This window comes from Cyprinodon variegatus, unplaced genomic scaffold, assembly GCF_000732505.1.
Source record: "Cyprinodon variegatus isolate N-32 unplaced genomic scaffold, C_variegatus-1.0 Scaffold204, whole genome shotgun sequence".
NCBI classification, from domain to species: Eukaryota; Metazoa; Chordata; class Actinopteri; order Cyprinodontiformes; family Cyprinodontidae; genus Cyprinodon; species Cyprinodon variegatus.
In genome coordinates this window covers 79,634-97,018 of record NW_015150657.1, presented here as the reverse complement: position 1 = coordinate 97,018, position 17,385 = coordinate 79,634, and the positions used below count along the sequence as shown (strand labels likewise).

The 17,385-nt window shown below is 33.9% G+C and overlaps 1 protein-coding gene across 1 annotated transcript in view; it reads right to left on the bottom strand.

Annotated features, from left to right (window-relative positions):
* The window catches only part of map2 (microtubule associated protein 2), a 103,086-nt gene that overhangs the window by 56,971 nt on the left and 28,730 nt on the right, over positions 1-17,385 (bottom strand). Inside the window, exon 3 of the mRNA XM_015379947.1 lies at positions 3,450-3,590. The gene's annotated coding sequence lies outside the window, so the exon portion shown is untranslated. The remainder of the gene's footprint in view (positions 1-3,449; positions 3,591-17,385) is intronic.

Below are 17,385 nucleotides of genomic sequence, written 5' to 3'. Positions count from 1 at the left end.
AGTGTCTAAAAAATTTTATTAGATATTATTTATTATTATTGTTATTTTACCATAGCACTGTAGCTTCATCAATCATCCCATGAATTCTGACCAACTTCTCTTTCATTTCTTAAGATAAGGGACGCCTCAGTATGATTCTTCCACCACTGTGCTTTAGCATGAAAATTATATATTGATATAATGATATATTCATTCTTCTTCCATATTGGTTGTTTTATTAGAATAAAATTTTACAATCAAAGAGTAAGTATTGTTCTTAACTTTTGTGTGGATGGAATATTGACAGGTCATAACTTAAAATCTGAGCCTTAAATTTTTTTTTTTGTTTCTTGCTTTTTAGTTTTTTGCCTTATAACTGACTAATAATTCATATGCGGTTTATCTAAGGATACGTAAGAAAATGTATAAATAGTAGGAGTCAACTATCATATTTTGTACATGAAATAACTAAAGGTTTGAAAAATAGCTATCAAAACACTTGGAATAAGCAAAACAAAAGCCTTTAAAGACTTCTTAAATTCACTGTCAGCTTTGCGGTGGAATTAAAGGAGATCTAGATGGAGAACAGATTTTACTACTGCTATCTAAGAGCACCTCTGAGCAACATTAATTCAGAGATATATCAAACTACTTTATACTAGTCTGCAGAGTTGGGCAGTGTTATTACCATTGCCTTGCACAAAGATGCGCAAATTCCAGTCTGGGGTCTTTTATGCAACAGAGGTGCATGTTCCCAGTCCATGCATGCATTTTTTGACAGTACTGCAACTTTTTTGAACAGTGCATAAGAACCCGACTAACATGGTTAGATGGCCTCTTTACCTTGCACTTAGGTCTGAACTTATGCATGAACTTATGCATGCATATCGTGTGTTATGTGTGTCTGTGTTGCCATGCTCTGGACTGGCAGCCTGTCAGAAGAGTCCTCTACCTCTCACCAATGAAGACTGGAGATAGGGACCTATCCTATCACCATGTAAAGATAAACATGCAGAGATGATGGAGGGATTTTATGAATGAACTTAAGCAGAATAAGCAATGAAAAAAAGTAAAGGGATCTAACCAAATGTTTCCAGAATAAAATGAACAAAAACACCTGTACTACTATATCTCATTCATATTTATTTTCATGTTTCATAATGAAATAAACACCAGCAGTACTTTGAAAAACGTTATGCAAATCTACAGTCACCTTGAGAACAGGTTGCAGATTTGAAGGACAGTTTTAAATTTGAATAAAATGAAGATAATTTACTCGTTTGATTGGCTTTAAAACATAAAGGTCACCCTTGTTCATAGGGTCAATCTGTGCTAAAAAACAAAAAATACTTGAGTCTATTTGAATTCTGGAAAACATAAGTTTGGTCCAGGTTCTTTCATAGCATATTAAAATACAATTCTTAATTATACAGTACTTGACTTTTATAATGACTAACATTTTGTATGACCTTGGCAGGTACCATTCAAATATTTTGGCAGTTAGAAACTAGGAATTGACTAAATATCAATGTCTACAGTTTTTTAGTAAGAAAAAAAAGCTACTTATAGAGATAAAAACAGCCATTAAAAGTCACATTTGCATTTCACCCAAAAGCCATTTATAAAACACCTCAAGCATATGAGTTAAGGTGTTCGGGTTAAAAGAAACCAAACTTACTTTCTAGCTCACATTAAATACACTACCTGCAGAATTTGCTATACATGTCATAGCTAACTTACAGCAAAACAAAAGACGCCACACCTTCAGAATATATAAAAAAATTTTGAAACAATTCAAAGCACATTATATTGCATTCATTATATTTGTAATGTTATTCTAATCGTAATCAAAGTTTTAAATGAAAAAAAAAAAGGTTTTTAATTATCATGAAATGTTCAAATGTATTCAATAAAAAAAAAAAAGTACCAAAACCACTGGCTTCTGTCTTATGTCGCTGTGAAACTGGCCACCAGTAAACTAGTTGGTGGCTACAGTGGTCAGAGCTGCTCCCTTTAGGGAAGGAATCCTGGAGAAGAGCCTTCAGTGTGGCCATTTTTGAGGATTTTCCAGACCCCTCTCATGACAACAGTGGGGATTAAGGCAATGTATAAAAGTTAATGAATTCATTAATAAAATAAGGTTAACCTGATTTGCATTTCAGCAACATTTTAATAGGAGTGACGTAGTACTGAATTGTTATGATAACACCCCTTGTCTATAGGAAAATACATTGGAAAGTGAAAAAATAACGTTATCAAGAAAGTGCTTGATAACTTTATTCATTTGGAACAAAAAACATAATTATATATAAAAAATAATAATAAAGAAATAAATAAATTGTGGTAGAAATTTTATAAGAGGCAATAACGACTTTGGGATCAATGTCAAGACTTCTGATCCAATCAGGCAAAAATGGGCATAAATGTCAGTGTACAGATGTCCAAAGCTGTAAAAGACTTATATTTAATAATCTGCAGCTCTAATAATAAAAAAAAATCATGTTTTTCCAGATTGTTTTTATTAAAAACATTTTCTTTCTAATTTATTTTACATTTAGAATGTGCTTTTTCTACATTACCACATTTAATTACTATAAGAAGCCTCTAGTCTTTTGTTGTATTGTAATGAAAAGGTGAAGGTCTGTACACAGTTTAGAGGGCAATGTAACCTTAAAATATCAGGTAACTGTATTTAATATATTGCCGGCAGATAACTACCTGAGGACTATATTTAATTCTTATTGAATATAGGTAACATTCCTTTATTGGGCCGAAAACTGTCAAACTGTTCAAACAATTAGTTCTATATATTGAATTTACCATAAAATCTACCTTGTGTATAAGCCAGGCATTTATATTTTTTAATGGACTGCAACTGTTTGAATCTTCATTTTGTACTTTGTGAATTGTAGAAAAAAACCCATCAACTGACACTTATTCAGCTGCCAATCTTCAAGAAACAGATCCTAACTGAATACCTGGGACTGTCATTCTAGAGATTCACAAAACACATGAACCATGAGAGCGTGACTGCCAGCGTACTGGTGTTTATTGTCTCACTAAAGTAGCTCTCCTCTTCCTACTCAGTACCCGCTTCCCACTCATAGCTCCCAGCAGCCTGCACTCACATGTACATCCACCCACACAGCCATTTCATCTGTGGAGGTAGCAGCCATTCTTTCTGTCTCTGTCTCAGTTTCTCTTTCTCTCACTTTAAATTTTACTTTTTTTCCCCACTTTTGATGGACATTCATCACAACTCGGAGCTTTAAGACAGATAAATGTAAGTCTGTCCAGTGAGATGCTTTAACAAGTCTGTACCTTCTAATTTTGTTAGACAAATTAAACCAAACTGTCATAGTATGTACAGCACAGTAATCAATGTAAACTGATCAGCTTCAATCCTTTAAATGTGATCCTATAGAAACAGCTTGATACAGATGTTCAAACATATGTGGTCATACCATTACCTTCTTATGTGGTCAGGGACTTTTTGGTTGAGGAGTTAAGGTGGATCAAAGGAAACCGAGTCGCCCCAAATGTTGAAACGATACACTTCAGGTTGTTTCTCAGGATAAGGAAAGCCAAGAGAAGAATTTTCCCAGTTGGACCTGTTAAGAAAGGAAAAGAATAAAAAACAGACTGAAATGTTTCTATTCCCAAGTCAAGTCTCTCTTCTCTGAGATAGATTTTTTTTCTAATCAAATCTAATACCGCCTTGGCATCAAAGCAGAGCTATGGTTTTAATGCTAATCATGCATTGTTTGTCCTTTGAGACAATTTAACAAAAAAATACATATATTGCCTTTATAGTTTTATCATATTAAATTCAGCAATCAAGTGTTATAAGTCAATATGAATTGTTTGTAATCTTTGTCTTTATAAATCTTTATTATTATTATTTGAATTAAATTATACATATAAATATCGCAGTGGCTTTGTTAATATCTGCTAAACATCTGTAGATTTGTTCCCGTTCTCTACAAAATAGTACTTAAAAAATAATGTGCTGTAACTATGTTTTATATATATATTCAAAACCTTTTATGTTATATCGAATTATTAAAAGTCTGTACATTCTAACATAATGAATGAGGCACTCAGTTGAGAGCAGGTGAGAGAGAGAGCCTTTAGAGCTTCTGAAAGGAGATCTGGAAACTATTTTATTTTGATACTTTCAACAGGAAGTACCCTCATAAGGATGCAGTATTTGAAAGCAAGCAAGTAGGGATGGTAAGAAATAAGTTTGTGTTTAGAAATGATCAGAAGTTATTAACTAAAAAGTTAAATTGGTGAAATATTTGTTATCATAATTATTAAGGAACAGCTAACATAAATCGCTATTAGCAAATGCACTGATTCATGAGTGTGTTTATGTTTAACAGCTTCTTTCACAGTAAAATGTGTGCAGCAGCAGATCAGCAAAAAAGACCTGTGTTTTGCAGCTTAAATATGGTACCAGTTAGATTAAACCTATGGTTACATGAGATAAAAACTGACAATAAAAGTAAAGTGATTTTCAGATACTTTATTGTAAAACTCTTTAGAGTCTTCAGTTTTCTTTATCTGGGAAGATATTTATTTATTTTATTTTATTTGTAATATTATTCTCAGTTAATCTGCTAGCAAATTTTCAAAAGTCAAAAAGTCAGAAAAAAACATCTGGAGTCGAAGCCTGGGTCGGGTCGTCTGATTTAAATCTTGTAAAGAGCATTGATTTTTGCAGAGTTGCAAAAATAATCACCTTAATATATTTTAATATAGCAGGTAATAAAAACAAATCCCAGTGCAATTCCTCCAGGACTGATCTGTTTATATTTTAAAACAGAACTTGCTCTCATCATTTAATTGCTTATTGTTACAATCATTGTGTTTTTTTTATATGCATACCTCAAAACCTAAAAAAAAAAAGACAATTTGAAATGCCAACAATATCCTGGTGGTTTTACCAAGTGCCTCGAGCAGATAGCAGATAGAAAAAAAAAAAAAGAGAGACAAAAATATTCGTAGGTGACTTCATGTTCCATTACCCCCTCTTTAGCTCCTTTGCAACAACGATTCTGTGTCATTTTAAGCAAACTTAAACATATCTATGTTAAGGTATGTATTTATTTATATGTATGTATGTATTTCATTTAATAAAATTCTTTAAAAAGAGAAAGGTTGTAATAAGGTTAGCACTAACATGCATAAAACAAACAGCTCGGTTGGTGAGGTTCACAAAATAAAGTCTTTAAAAGCATCAGCAGTCAGTCAGAAGAAGCTTTATTGCTAAATAGTGTTTCAAAATACAGGAAATTTAATTTGGTTTTCATGCGTTACATATAGATAAATAATGTTTTATCAAGTTAGACTACATAAGAGCTTGAATCACACTTAAATACCAATAGTTCAATTCAGTTTATTTATATAGCACCAATTCACAACACATGTCATCTCAAGGCACATTACATTGACAATTCAACCAGATCATACAGTCAAAGTTTCCTATCTAAGGAAAACCAGTTGATTACTTCGACTCATTGATTCGAAGGCAATCCCTCACACTAAGGATGCTTGCAGAGACAGTGGAGAGGAAATACTCCCTTTGAACAGGAAGAAACCTCCAACAGAACCAGGCTCAGTGTGAGCGGCCATCTGCAAAGGCCGACTGGGGTTCAAGGAGATAGAAGCAGAGATACAAACTTTTCAACCAGCTCACAGGTGGCCACGTCCAGGAAACAAACTGCTTAAATGTACAATAGCCTTCCATATAGCTTCTAAGGTAAATTTTCATTTTTATTTATGTGGTAAATAAATAAGCAATAAATCTGCATATAAAAGTGAGATAATTAATAAATATAATTTAATCTATACCAAGAAGTAAAATATTCTCCCACATGCTTTCATTGTTTGTTTGGAGAGTAAATGTGTTTACAGATAGGGAGAGAGTTTGAAACTCTGGTTATATTTAACACTAAACCTTCTCTATGATCCAAATGCATGTGTGTGGATTTTGTGTATTTAACTTGAATTAAGGAGTTCAGATAAACCTGATCATTGCTTGAAAAGCTTATTTGTTCTATGTCTACTTTATATTGCAGTTATCAAAGCCAAATCCATCAATAGAGCATTTTATGTTGTTGTTTTTTTGTCTCTTTCAATGTGTGGATCTTGCTCCTGTGTGGGAGATTTGTCCATTTTCTCCTAATCCCTTTGACAGCCTCTGCGTGACTCATTGTGATCATAATACATAAACAATGCTTCAGCATGCTCTAATTTATGAAGGAAGGATCGTGTATTGTGGTTTCTATTTTTTTTTTTTTTTTTTTAGTTTATGTGTGAAGTGGACTTTTTTATTTTGGAGATATTTAGCAACAAACAAATTGACCAACTTAATAAAAAAAAAACTTCAATGATGTTTTTGATATTTTACTATGAACTGTTCCATTAGTGGCTTATAGGCTCCTCATTTTAATTTCACTAGAATGTCCAGGATGCATGAGTATTGTATGTTTTACCACATATGATCTTAGTTTCACTTTCTTTAAATCAAACTATACAAACCCACATTTAAACAAAATATTTTCTTTGTAATTAGAAAAATATATAAAAAAAAAAAAATTGAGGTCAGTTTAAAATCAGGTCAATCAGTCAGGTCAATTTAAAATATGTATTTGTGTGTACCATACAAATTGTAAACCTTATTTTCTGATTACATAATTAATAAAGAGGGTATTCTTTAGTATTACATACCAAAGACATTATTTAAATGTTACTTCTGGATTTTTTTGTTATGCTACAGATTGAAATTTAAGCAACTAAATACTTAAATGGAATAATCTCACAATTTTTGCTATATTTTATCTAGGGTCCAAAAACCTAGAAAAAACACACAACTAAAACAGGGAAAAGTGTGTATTCTATTTTCATATAAAATCCATATAAGATCGGTGGTCAAAGATGAGCAATGTCAGTTTAAGCTATTTATTTTTTCAGCAAAAAGGGCAGCAATTTCACATATGTGAGTTAATATCACCAAGTAAGTATGTTGTTAATTATAATTAGATATAATTAGACACATATAATGTGGTAAGAGGAGAGATAAAAAAGATAGCATAACATCTGGAGCATAAAAATATCTTCGAAAATTGAACATAATGGATAATATTGACCATCCTCATTACAACAACAGGGTGTTCAGCCAAAAGCTTCTCTAGATATGATGTAGGGTAGAACGACATTCAACATTCCTCTGTGCCTACAGGTATCAACATATAAAACAACTTGTTGAGAAAAACCTATTAGTTACCACAACATCTAATTTACCATTAGCAATTTCAACAAGTGGTACCAAGCCTTCAGAGAAATACATGAGGATTATGTAAAAGCCAAACAGATTGTAAAATGTCATAAATAAAGTTAGCAATATCAGGGGTCAATGAATTGCCTCATCTTCAGAACATCTGTATACAATGAAGTTGCTGATATAGTCAAGTATACCATTGCAACCCTTCTGCTTTCCATTAACAAAGGTGTCAAGTAACGAAGAACAAATACTTCGTTACTGTACTTAAGTAAACTTTTTAGGTATTTATACTTTACTCCATTACTTATTTTTCTTCCTACTTCTGACTTCTACTGATTACATTTTCACACAATATCTTTACTTTCTGTTACATTTTTAAATCAAATGTTACTCGTTAATCTTGGGTTCGGTTTAATATTTATAAATATTTATTTCATGTCATGTGCGCCATCCAATGCAGATCATTGGCGCCATCCACATCTAGTGAAAATTTGTGTAATTGGATGAGTCATATAAGGCAAACACTAATTGGTTAGCTAAAGGAAATCATCAAAAGCAAGCCGGTGTTCTTCAAAGTGCAAACGTGAATTGTCTATGCCATGCTACAATGTAGGATTCAGAAAAAGACGTTGAAATGTCTGAAAGGTCGGACACAGGCGAGAGCGTATCGGGAGATGGAGACAGAGACTAACAAGACCTCCCTCATCCTTGGCCCTATCTCAAAGAATTTTTCGAAATAGTCGAAAAATTGAGCTTTCAATTCATAAAGTGGCATTTGGCTGTTTTTTTTAAAGGTTACTTTATACTTCTATACTTCAAGTAATTTTTGGAGCACAAACTTTTTCACTTTTACTTGAGTAAAGAGGTCAAGTTGATACTTCAACTTTTACCAAAGTATTTTTAAACTGCAGTATCTGTACTTCTACTTAAGTAACAAATGTGTGTACTTTTGACACCACCGTCCATTAACTCTGTTACATCTTCTGGAATATAGCTTTTGGGCAACATAAAAATGAATCTCCCCTCTTCTTCTACTATTTTAATCTCCAAACATTTCCTTAAAAAAACATATAACTTAGAGACTCATAAGAGAAATGTATCCACTCTTTTTGCTGATATTCAGAGGTATCAGTACCTAAGTGATATATGTATTAAATGAAAAATCTTTATTAGCATAGACTTTGCATTCTGATGAGGGTAACTGAGTGAGTCAGTGTTGCTAAGAGCCTTTTTCACCCATATTAGAGAATATCTCTTAATGCTCTAATATCTCACTGAATAAAATGGTGTTTTGGAGGATAAATGAAAGGAAAGATATGGTCAGACACACTGGATGGTAATAGAGTTCATTTAAAACTGTGAAAAGAAGCTTTATACTTAAGTCTGAAAAAAATGAACACTGCAGCCTCTTTTTTAGATTAATATGTTTAAACTAATGAAATAAATATCAAAAATTTGAATGAAGTGGTAGAATTCAGTAGATGTATATCTATGCAAACTTTAAAATGCATGTAAATGTTTAACAAGATTCTGACAGAAAAAGTTTAATGTCATAACACCGTAAAATGTTTATGAAAAATTCATTCTGTTTTATAAAAGTCTCACAAATGTTTACGAATTCTTGAAGGAAAAAAGAGAACAATTGTAAAGGAAACTCAAAAGATTAAACATTGTAGAAAAAGGAATGACAGTGGATGAAATTTGATGCTTTATTTTTTTAATCTGCTAAAATTTCCGCAATAAGCTTATGAAGACCCACTGTAAAGTTTTAAAGATGTTTTGCATCAGTAAACATTTTCTGTCCTGTTACAGAATTAGTTTAATAGAAATTTCTTCAATCTGTTGGAACACATGCACAAAATCCATATCTCATTTGGGGATACATTACATTAAGAAAACGTGAAGTAGTGTCAGTGAATCTTATGACAATGATATGACCAGCAATGAAAAAAAACAGTTTGTTTTTTTTTCTTTTTGGAGTCAAAGCAAACAGACACAAGACATTTTTTTCAATGTTTTAAATAACGTGTTTTTGCTCAGCATCGGCTGTTTTGTTATGAAAAACAAAATATTGTGTTGCAACTTCTAAATGACTTTACAGCTTTGCCACCTTTTAGTGATTACGTTGAGGTCAACTGGATTTCTTTTTCTGGATGACATTTGTCTTCTATCAAAAAGGCCTCTATGTAAACTGATTATCATTTTAATCAATATCAATTTAATGGATCTTCTATATTAGAATAAAATACTTTCTTAAGTTGAGATTTAAAAGCCATTTTTTAAATAATTGAAATATTTTTTTCCATCCTCTGGCTGATCTATCACATGTGGATTATTAAAACCATGGGTTACCTATCCAACAATGTCAAAAAGTAATAACATTGATAAAACAATCGAATTAAATTATTTAAATACTATTAGTTAGATGATTATAAATCTGGTATGAACCACGACTGGTACCACCACCAAGAACCACCACTATTTTCTTATGAAGAATCCTGAGTTCTCCACACAGTGACAATAATCAGTCCCAGGCTGCAGCTCAGAAACAAAAACCCTAAGAGGAAAAAAATAAATGTTGTTTTTCATTGCTTTAGCTCTGTAGTATTTGAGGGCCACATGTGAGTCATACATCAGATAGGGACCTTGGAAAGGCCTGTGGTAAACATGCAGTTGCTTCCCACACATGTATTAACCAGGAAACAACATGCTAAAGGGAACTTATAATACGTCTTCTATCCCCCACTACCTTTATTTTCTATCAAATTCAAGATGCCATATTTGTTAAAGGGCTTTATCAGAAATACAGAAACTATCAGAAACAATCAATCAATCAATATTTTCTGCCAGAAACAGGAGAACTAAGAACAGATATATGATGGTGAAGATTATCAAAGACATCCAGGACATATCAAATCCTTAAACATCGATTGATGCGAAAGATCATTTGTTCAAATATAGTCCAAAAGTCTACATTACTCATAGAAAAGCACCGATCCGATACCTGCAGCGGGTATCGACTCTGATATTTACAAATTAGCTGGATCAAATATCAGAGATCCAATCCAGTGCCCTTTATAAGAAACTGTTGTTTATTTATTTTTGCTACTGATTCACTAATAGTTAATAACAATATTTATGTCAAGGCTAAAACCGTCACTTACATTGCAAGATATATGGTTCATTCATTCAACAGTTGAATCAGACTGGTATAGGATACTGGCCAATATGCTCAGCCCAGGTATCAGTATCAGATAACAAAAAATTGGATTGGCGCATCTTCAGTTATTTACAAGAAAAAAAATCAGCAGCAGATCTAATAAAGTCTCTAAAGCCTTTGACTGTGTTATAAGCTTTCAGAATTGTCAAAAAGAAAAAGTTCCATAAATAAAGCCCATGTTATTTATTGCTTGAATGTGAACACTGTCCTGAATTCACTTAGTTAATACTTTTACTTTAAAGCACAATAGGATCAAGTCCAAACAACATCATGATGTGCAAAAGAAGCAACAGCATGGACAAAATCTATTTAAAATTATTTCCTAAATATAATGTGTTTCATATTAAACTTTTTAAGTCATGCTTTTGTTATCTTTTATTTTGTAGTTCTCAGAAATGTTTTCTGAAATTCTCAGTCTTCAACATTATGACTCCTTCAGACAGTTGTTCTAATATCCTCTACTACTAACCCTATCTTTCTGAATAATAATATAGCATCTTCGTCTGTACATAATGAAGTAGAACTGTCAACAAAATAAACATGTGTTAACATCCTGCATCACAACAATACAGAAGAGACTTCTTCAGAATGAAAGAAAGTCTGTTTTTTCTGTTTATAAGCTCTAATGTTTAATGATTATAGTTGTGTTTGTAATGTTTATTCTTCTTTGCTAACAAAACTAAAAACAAATTCTTCATCAATGCAGATCTGTTCCATAATGGTTACCTATACAGTTTGTTGTGTTAACACAATTTGAGGTACCTTTTATGGACAAAGTGAATAAAAGAATGTAGTGAAAAGCGTAACTTAGTAATTTTCAGGTGTAAGAGTCTACATTTTGTCTCTTTGAGAAAGCAAAAACAGGTTGGATGTTCACTACTCAGAATATTTAAAACTTTAAAGTGATTTTCTAAATTGCTGTGAATGACCCTATAGTCTTAATATATGTTATTTTCACTTTTATCATGCTGCAATAAATGTAATAAAATTATGTGATAAATTATTGCCCATTCTTGTTCTCTGTTACTAAACCTTGCAAAACATCCTTCAACTAAACTAGAAAAAAAATGTTTTGTCTTCTTTTTTTTTTATTGTGATAAGATGTATTTAAACTATTTTTTTCAAACAAAATGCATCTTTACAAGACAAGACCAACAATTTCAGATAATATTAGATTATGATACTGTAAGTCTATGGTTTGAAATAACATTTTCTTCAATACAAACCCTACAGCCCAAATTGAAATTCCATAAGCATCACATATTGTTTACACCTTTATCCATTTTCTTCCACTGCATGTTTTTAACACTGTCCAAGTAGCAAAGTTATGGATTTCTGCATGTTTTATACCCTAAGTGTCTGTGCTGTATTTCTCTTATGCAACCATCTACTTCCAACAAACTCAAATGCACACACCAACACAAACTGATTGGATCCTGCAAACACACACACTGATTAATCTCTCATGCACAGAGAAAGTGCTTTGTTGTGTCTCCTGAGACTGCACATCTTGCAGTCACCTGTCAGCCCACATTTAATGTAGCCTGTGAAAGAAGCACAGGTGTGTGTGAGTGTGTGTCTGCCTCTCTTTCTAGTGATCAAGCTCTCTGCTTGCTGTGAAAGCACAACCACCTCACCTCATGTTTTGTGAATGAACCCAGAGAGGTGAATTTTGTGCTGATCTTTTGATGACTGTGAAATACGGTTTAGATTATTCAGTAACATTGTAAATGTACTTCATGTAGAATAGTTCATGTGTAAGTCATGTGGTTATGCTGGGAGGTACATGTTAATAAATATAAAATTTGAAAATTATGGCCGACACATCTGGCGGTATGGAATTGCAGTAAAAAGACATGCATGTTTGGTTGAACTGCAGCCACATTCACAATCGTAAAGGGACTATGAACAATCTGTAGTGGCATAGCGTATCGATTTTTTCTTAGATTATTTACTAGTCTAACCCTACAAGCTGTGAGTACTTATAGGAAGGATTACTATAAAGTTCAATACCAATTTAAGGTAATTATCTTTGGACTGGGTTTACCCGCTGCCGTACTGATAACCCTTTTGATCTTTTTTGCTGGGACTTTCATTTAGGTCTGTTGTCACATATTGCTCCAGTTCACATCCACACACACTCACACACTGATGGTGGCAAACTACAATGTAGCCACAGCTTCCCTGGGACTCACTGATGGAAGCAAGGCAGCTGTACACTGGTGCCACCAGGCCTTCTGACCAACATCAGTAGTAAATGTGGATGAAGTGTCTTGCTCAAGGACAACATGACACCAAAAGCTGGTGCCGGGGCTTAAACCAACAACCCTCCGGCTGCGTCGCAAACTCTGTGTCCAAATAATCCGATACTGGTTATTCTCTATACAAATGACATAATTTGCATAAAATTACATAAAATTACATAAAATTACATACATTGAGTTTTTATTTATTTTCGTTTGGAGATGATACAAATATCCTATAAAGGAAAGCGCTTGCAGCAGCTCTTGGATGATATTAAACCAAAGATCAAAAAGCTAGACATCTGCTTTGACAAAAATATAAGTTTATGTTGATTGTAAATGATCAAAGAAAATTTACTGGGCATGAAAATCGATGGGGTAGTGGTGGATTGAGTAAATAAGCTGAAATTGTTAGGTATGATTATGGACTATAATATATACATCAAACCCTGACAGTAAACATGATTAGTCTAAACTATCTAGAAGCATCTAAATTCTTAATGGGCAAAATGTTATCTAAATTATAAAGCCTCTATCTAATGTTCACTATTTCTGAAATACCTGAGCTACTACAGAAATCTGGGGTACATCTTGATCTACAGCAACTTATAATATGTTCAACATAAATAAAGAGAGACAAAAAGGTTTTAAACAATGCATATGAGAAATTAGATAAAGACAGAAGCAAGGAAGGAAACAGACATAAAGGGTCTAGCTGAGGAGTGAGGGGGGGGGGGGGCTGTGCCATTACATCACTGCTGCAGTGGCTGACTTTATCCCTGCCTGTCCCTCTCTTTTTATGTCCTCAGACACCATTCAGAAGGTGTAGAAATTCTCCTTACCAGTGCTCTTCAAGGAATTTCATTTAATTTCTAATCATATATATATATATATATATATATATATATATATATAGTCATATGCATGTAGTATGTATGAATATAGAGCCATGGGGAGACAAAGAGCAATACGCTAGCCAAACTAACCTGGCCCTCTTTAAAAAAACAAATTGCCATCTACAGTAATACCTGGTTGTCATTGCTTTAGAAGTGTAATTGATATAAAGTGTTTAAAATACTATATCTGATAGTAAATCTTGACATCACCATGGAAAAATGTTGGCACACCACCCTGTGCCAAAAAGTTAACTTACTATAGTTACTCTAGTATGAATGACAGGCAGTGGGTGCTGGCCAATAGAGGGCACTAGGATGCCCCACAACTTCTTGTTTTGTTCTTGTTTTGTTAAAAAACAAACAAATTAAAATTAAATCAAACATTTCAAAATATATTGATAGATATTTTTTAGATGTGCAAGAAAAAGTTTTAATCTTTAGTGATGAGTAAAGCACCATTTTCATTAGGAGAGCTCATGGCACAGCTATGGTGCACCTTGAGTTGACAGGAACTGTGGTCACAGTTGTGCGGGTGATTGAGAGCTTAGTTGCGGGAGAGAAGCAAACAAGAGAATCTGGAGGTGAAAGCTTTTGATCAGCCGACCTGATCAGCCGAACATCGAAAATTAATCAGCAGTCCAAAGGACACATGAAGACTGTACAACTCTGTCTTTTTCCAGGAACTGGTTTAGCTACAAGGCTCTGCTAGCTGCATGCAGCGAGACTAACGCTTTATTCTGCTTTCCCTGCCTCCTTTTTCAAATGTCAGGATCTGACCCAGCATGGATAAAGACAGGTAGGACTGATTTAAAGCACTTTTCAGAAAAGGCAAAGAAGGATGAGTAATCTGGGATTCACATGGAAGATAATAAAATACATAGAACTTTTCCAAAGTGTTTGTTAATTTGCATAGTTTCTCTTAAATAAACAAATTCTCAGAAAATAAATAGTTTTTATATATTAAAAGATGTAAAGCTGCCCAATAGCATCTGCATTATTAAAATGGTACATTTTTATTTTGGTTAGTGACACAATATTGGACTATGCAAAACACAGGTTTGCCTTCACAAAGCCCCTGAAGGGCAACATTAATGTACAAAAAGTAAACCTGTTCATGAAATTATGTTTTGTTTTTATAAAGTGTTATTACAATGTTTTTCTGTTGTTGGCATTCATATAAATATGCTGGTGTGATAACTTATAATCTTCAAAGTAATTAAGAGTTAGAAGAAGTGCAGATTTGTTGCTCTTTATTTAGTTTGATAATAGTGAAAGTTATGGAGGGCCAAGCCGAATTCTTTGTGCATTTCAATCAAAGCTGTCGTGACTCCATCCTACAGCTGGGTTTATCTTCTCTATTCTTCTCCTCCTTTCTCTTTAAGTGCATTTTGTTATTTATCTACTTCTCCCCTTCTGGGTACCTGCAGATGTGGTATATCCCTGACAATCTACCCAACCCAATGAATCTTTATCTAACTTAACAGTAAGCAATAAATCTTCTCTGGCTTTTCCTTGACATTCTGCCAGATTGTTGAAGTCACTGATCCAATACTGTCTGCCCACCTGCCTTCTTCACAGCTTTGTTATTTTTATCTTTATATTAATTAAGATGTACAGTATACAAAATAAAGCAGACCAAGGTGAGGATAACTTTTTTCCCGAACTGTCTTGTCTGCCTAGGAGTGATGAGAAAAGGAGGGATTTAACAGAAAGGAGAAGGGCAAACAGACCTGCTGGGAAATGCCACTAAAAAATTCCTTCATGAAGACAGCATTGACGATAGATTGAGGGAAAGTTTACAAGTTTTCACATCAAATTATTTCATTACTTTTATACTGCTTTGCCAGAACGGTAGCTTTTCATTTTATGTTTATATTAGAGCTATATGTTACAATCTTGAATGCCTAACAGATATGTTTTATTTAGACAGTTAATTAAACATTAAATCCTAAACATGAGAAAAGAAACAACAGCTGTTGCTTCCTTTTCTGTTGGAAATCAGTTCAATATTACCAAAAATGTATGGACTTGCATTTAATATCTCCAATGTAAGAAAGATAGAAACACTCTTCCTCTTTCTATTTCCTTTTAAAGGTCCTGTGACCCAATAGGTTTATAAGAAATGGGTCAGTTGTTCTCGTACCCGTTGTCGACTGTTGTCATCCATTTGTATAATATCACTTAATTAAGCCTTTTCTTACATTCCACATCACAAAATGAGTAATAAAGGTATGTATGATGTTTGGTGATATCTTAATACGTCAGTATCTGTGTCGATCAGTGCTCAAAGCTGCAATATCTGTGTTGTTTTGGAAATCCAGAAGTTAAAACCAGAAACATCTTTCATTCTGAAAATATTTTCCATTTCAACTCTGGTTAGCATGGTGGCTTAACTTCAAATGATATTCAATTCAATTCAATTTAATTAGACCTTATTAATCCCTGAAAGGAAATTGAGTTTCCGAAGGGGAAGGAAAAAGGTAACTTAGCTTGATTTTAGCATTGTTAATGAATTGTTGATAGTACTAAAACAATCACAGGCAGTGTCAGTGGTACAAAAACCACAGTTTGAGAACCATGGATGGAAGTCTTTGTTTCCTGACAATTTGTCGGCTCTCACATCTTAACCCAGACAACTAAGCATATCAAATAAAGACAAAAAACTGGGGCTTGGTGCTGTAGCAGGGGTTGAGGCAAGTGACCCAAGTATGGAGGCCTTAGTCTGCGAGGCAGGTGTCCCAGACCAATTTATTTTTGCTGCAATCCTTCCTCTATCCTCTCAATCCCATTTGTGCGTGCTAAACAAAAGCCACTAGAGTCTAAAAAAATGAATAAATATAGTTATCTTCCTCAGACCTGAGTAATTAAAAGAATGTCAATGCCAAATGCTTCTTGAAATACATTATACATATTGTCAGTTTGAAAATTATGAAAAGGTTTTAAACAAATTTGATTTCAACAACTGCATTAAGAGACAAAAGCAGGATTTGATAAAGAATATATGAAAGCTTAAAGGGGTCATAGAATACAAAACAGAGTTTACATTGTCATAGATAAATAACGATAGTTCAGTGGGTGAAATGGATCTCACAATTCTAAACTTCCACCATAAAACGGGCTAATTCCAATTAAGCACCGAATTGAGGTCAATTCAGGGATGTTGCTTCATTTGGTTCTGGCCTTTACTTTTGTCACACCACGAAATTGACATCCATACACATACTGACTGTGAAGACATTTTAACAGTCTTCCTAAGGATCCGAAGACTCGCCAGGCATGGATTATTTTTGTTTATCAGAAGATCCCTGCAAAGTTTGATGCTCAGCTGTTCATTTGCTCTTTAGCAAGATTTGCTAAACTTCTTTCACTGAAATGAGGGGCTGTTCTGAATGTAAGGCCATCACAACCGCAAGCTGGAAGTATTATACTGTCGCTAAGGCTGCTGGGCCGTTAACTGGACATTCGAACCGAGCCAGCTGGGGACAGAGCGACCAAACCCGACCCAGTGACGGTATGCCTCCCCCCGCCTGCCCGGTAAGGCTGTTCAAATACTGTTGGTGTAATAAATACCATCCATTCATCCATTTTACGTCACGCTTATCCCAAGTGGGGTCTCGTGGGGTGCTTGTGCCTATCTCCACTTGTCAGCTGTGCGAGAGGTGGGGTACCCCTCGGACCGGTCGCCTGTCCATAGCATGGCAACACCGAGACACACATGACAAACAACCATTCACGCGCACACTCACACCTAAGGAGAAC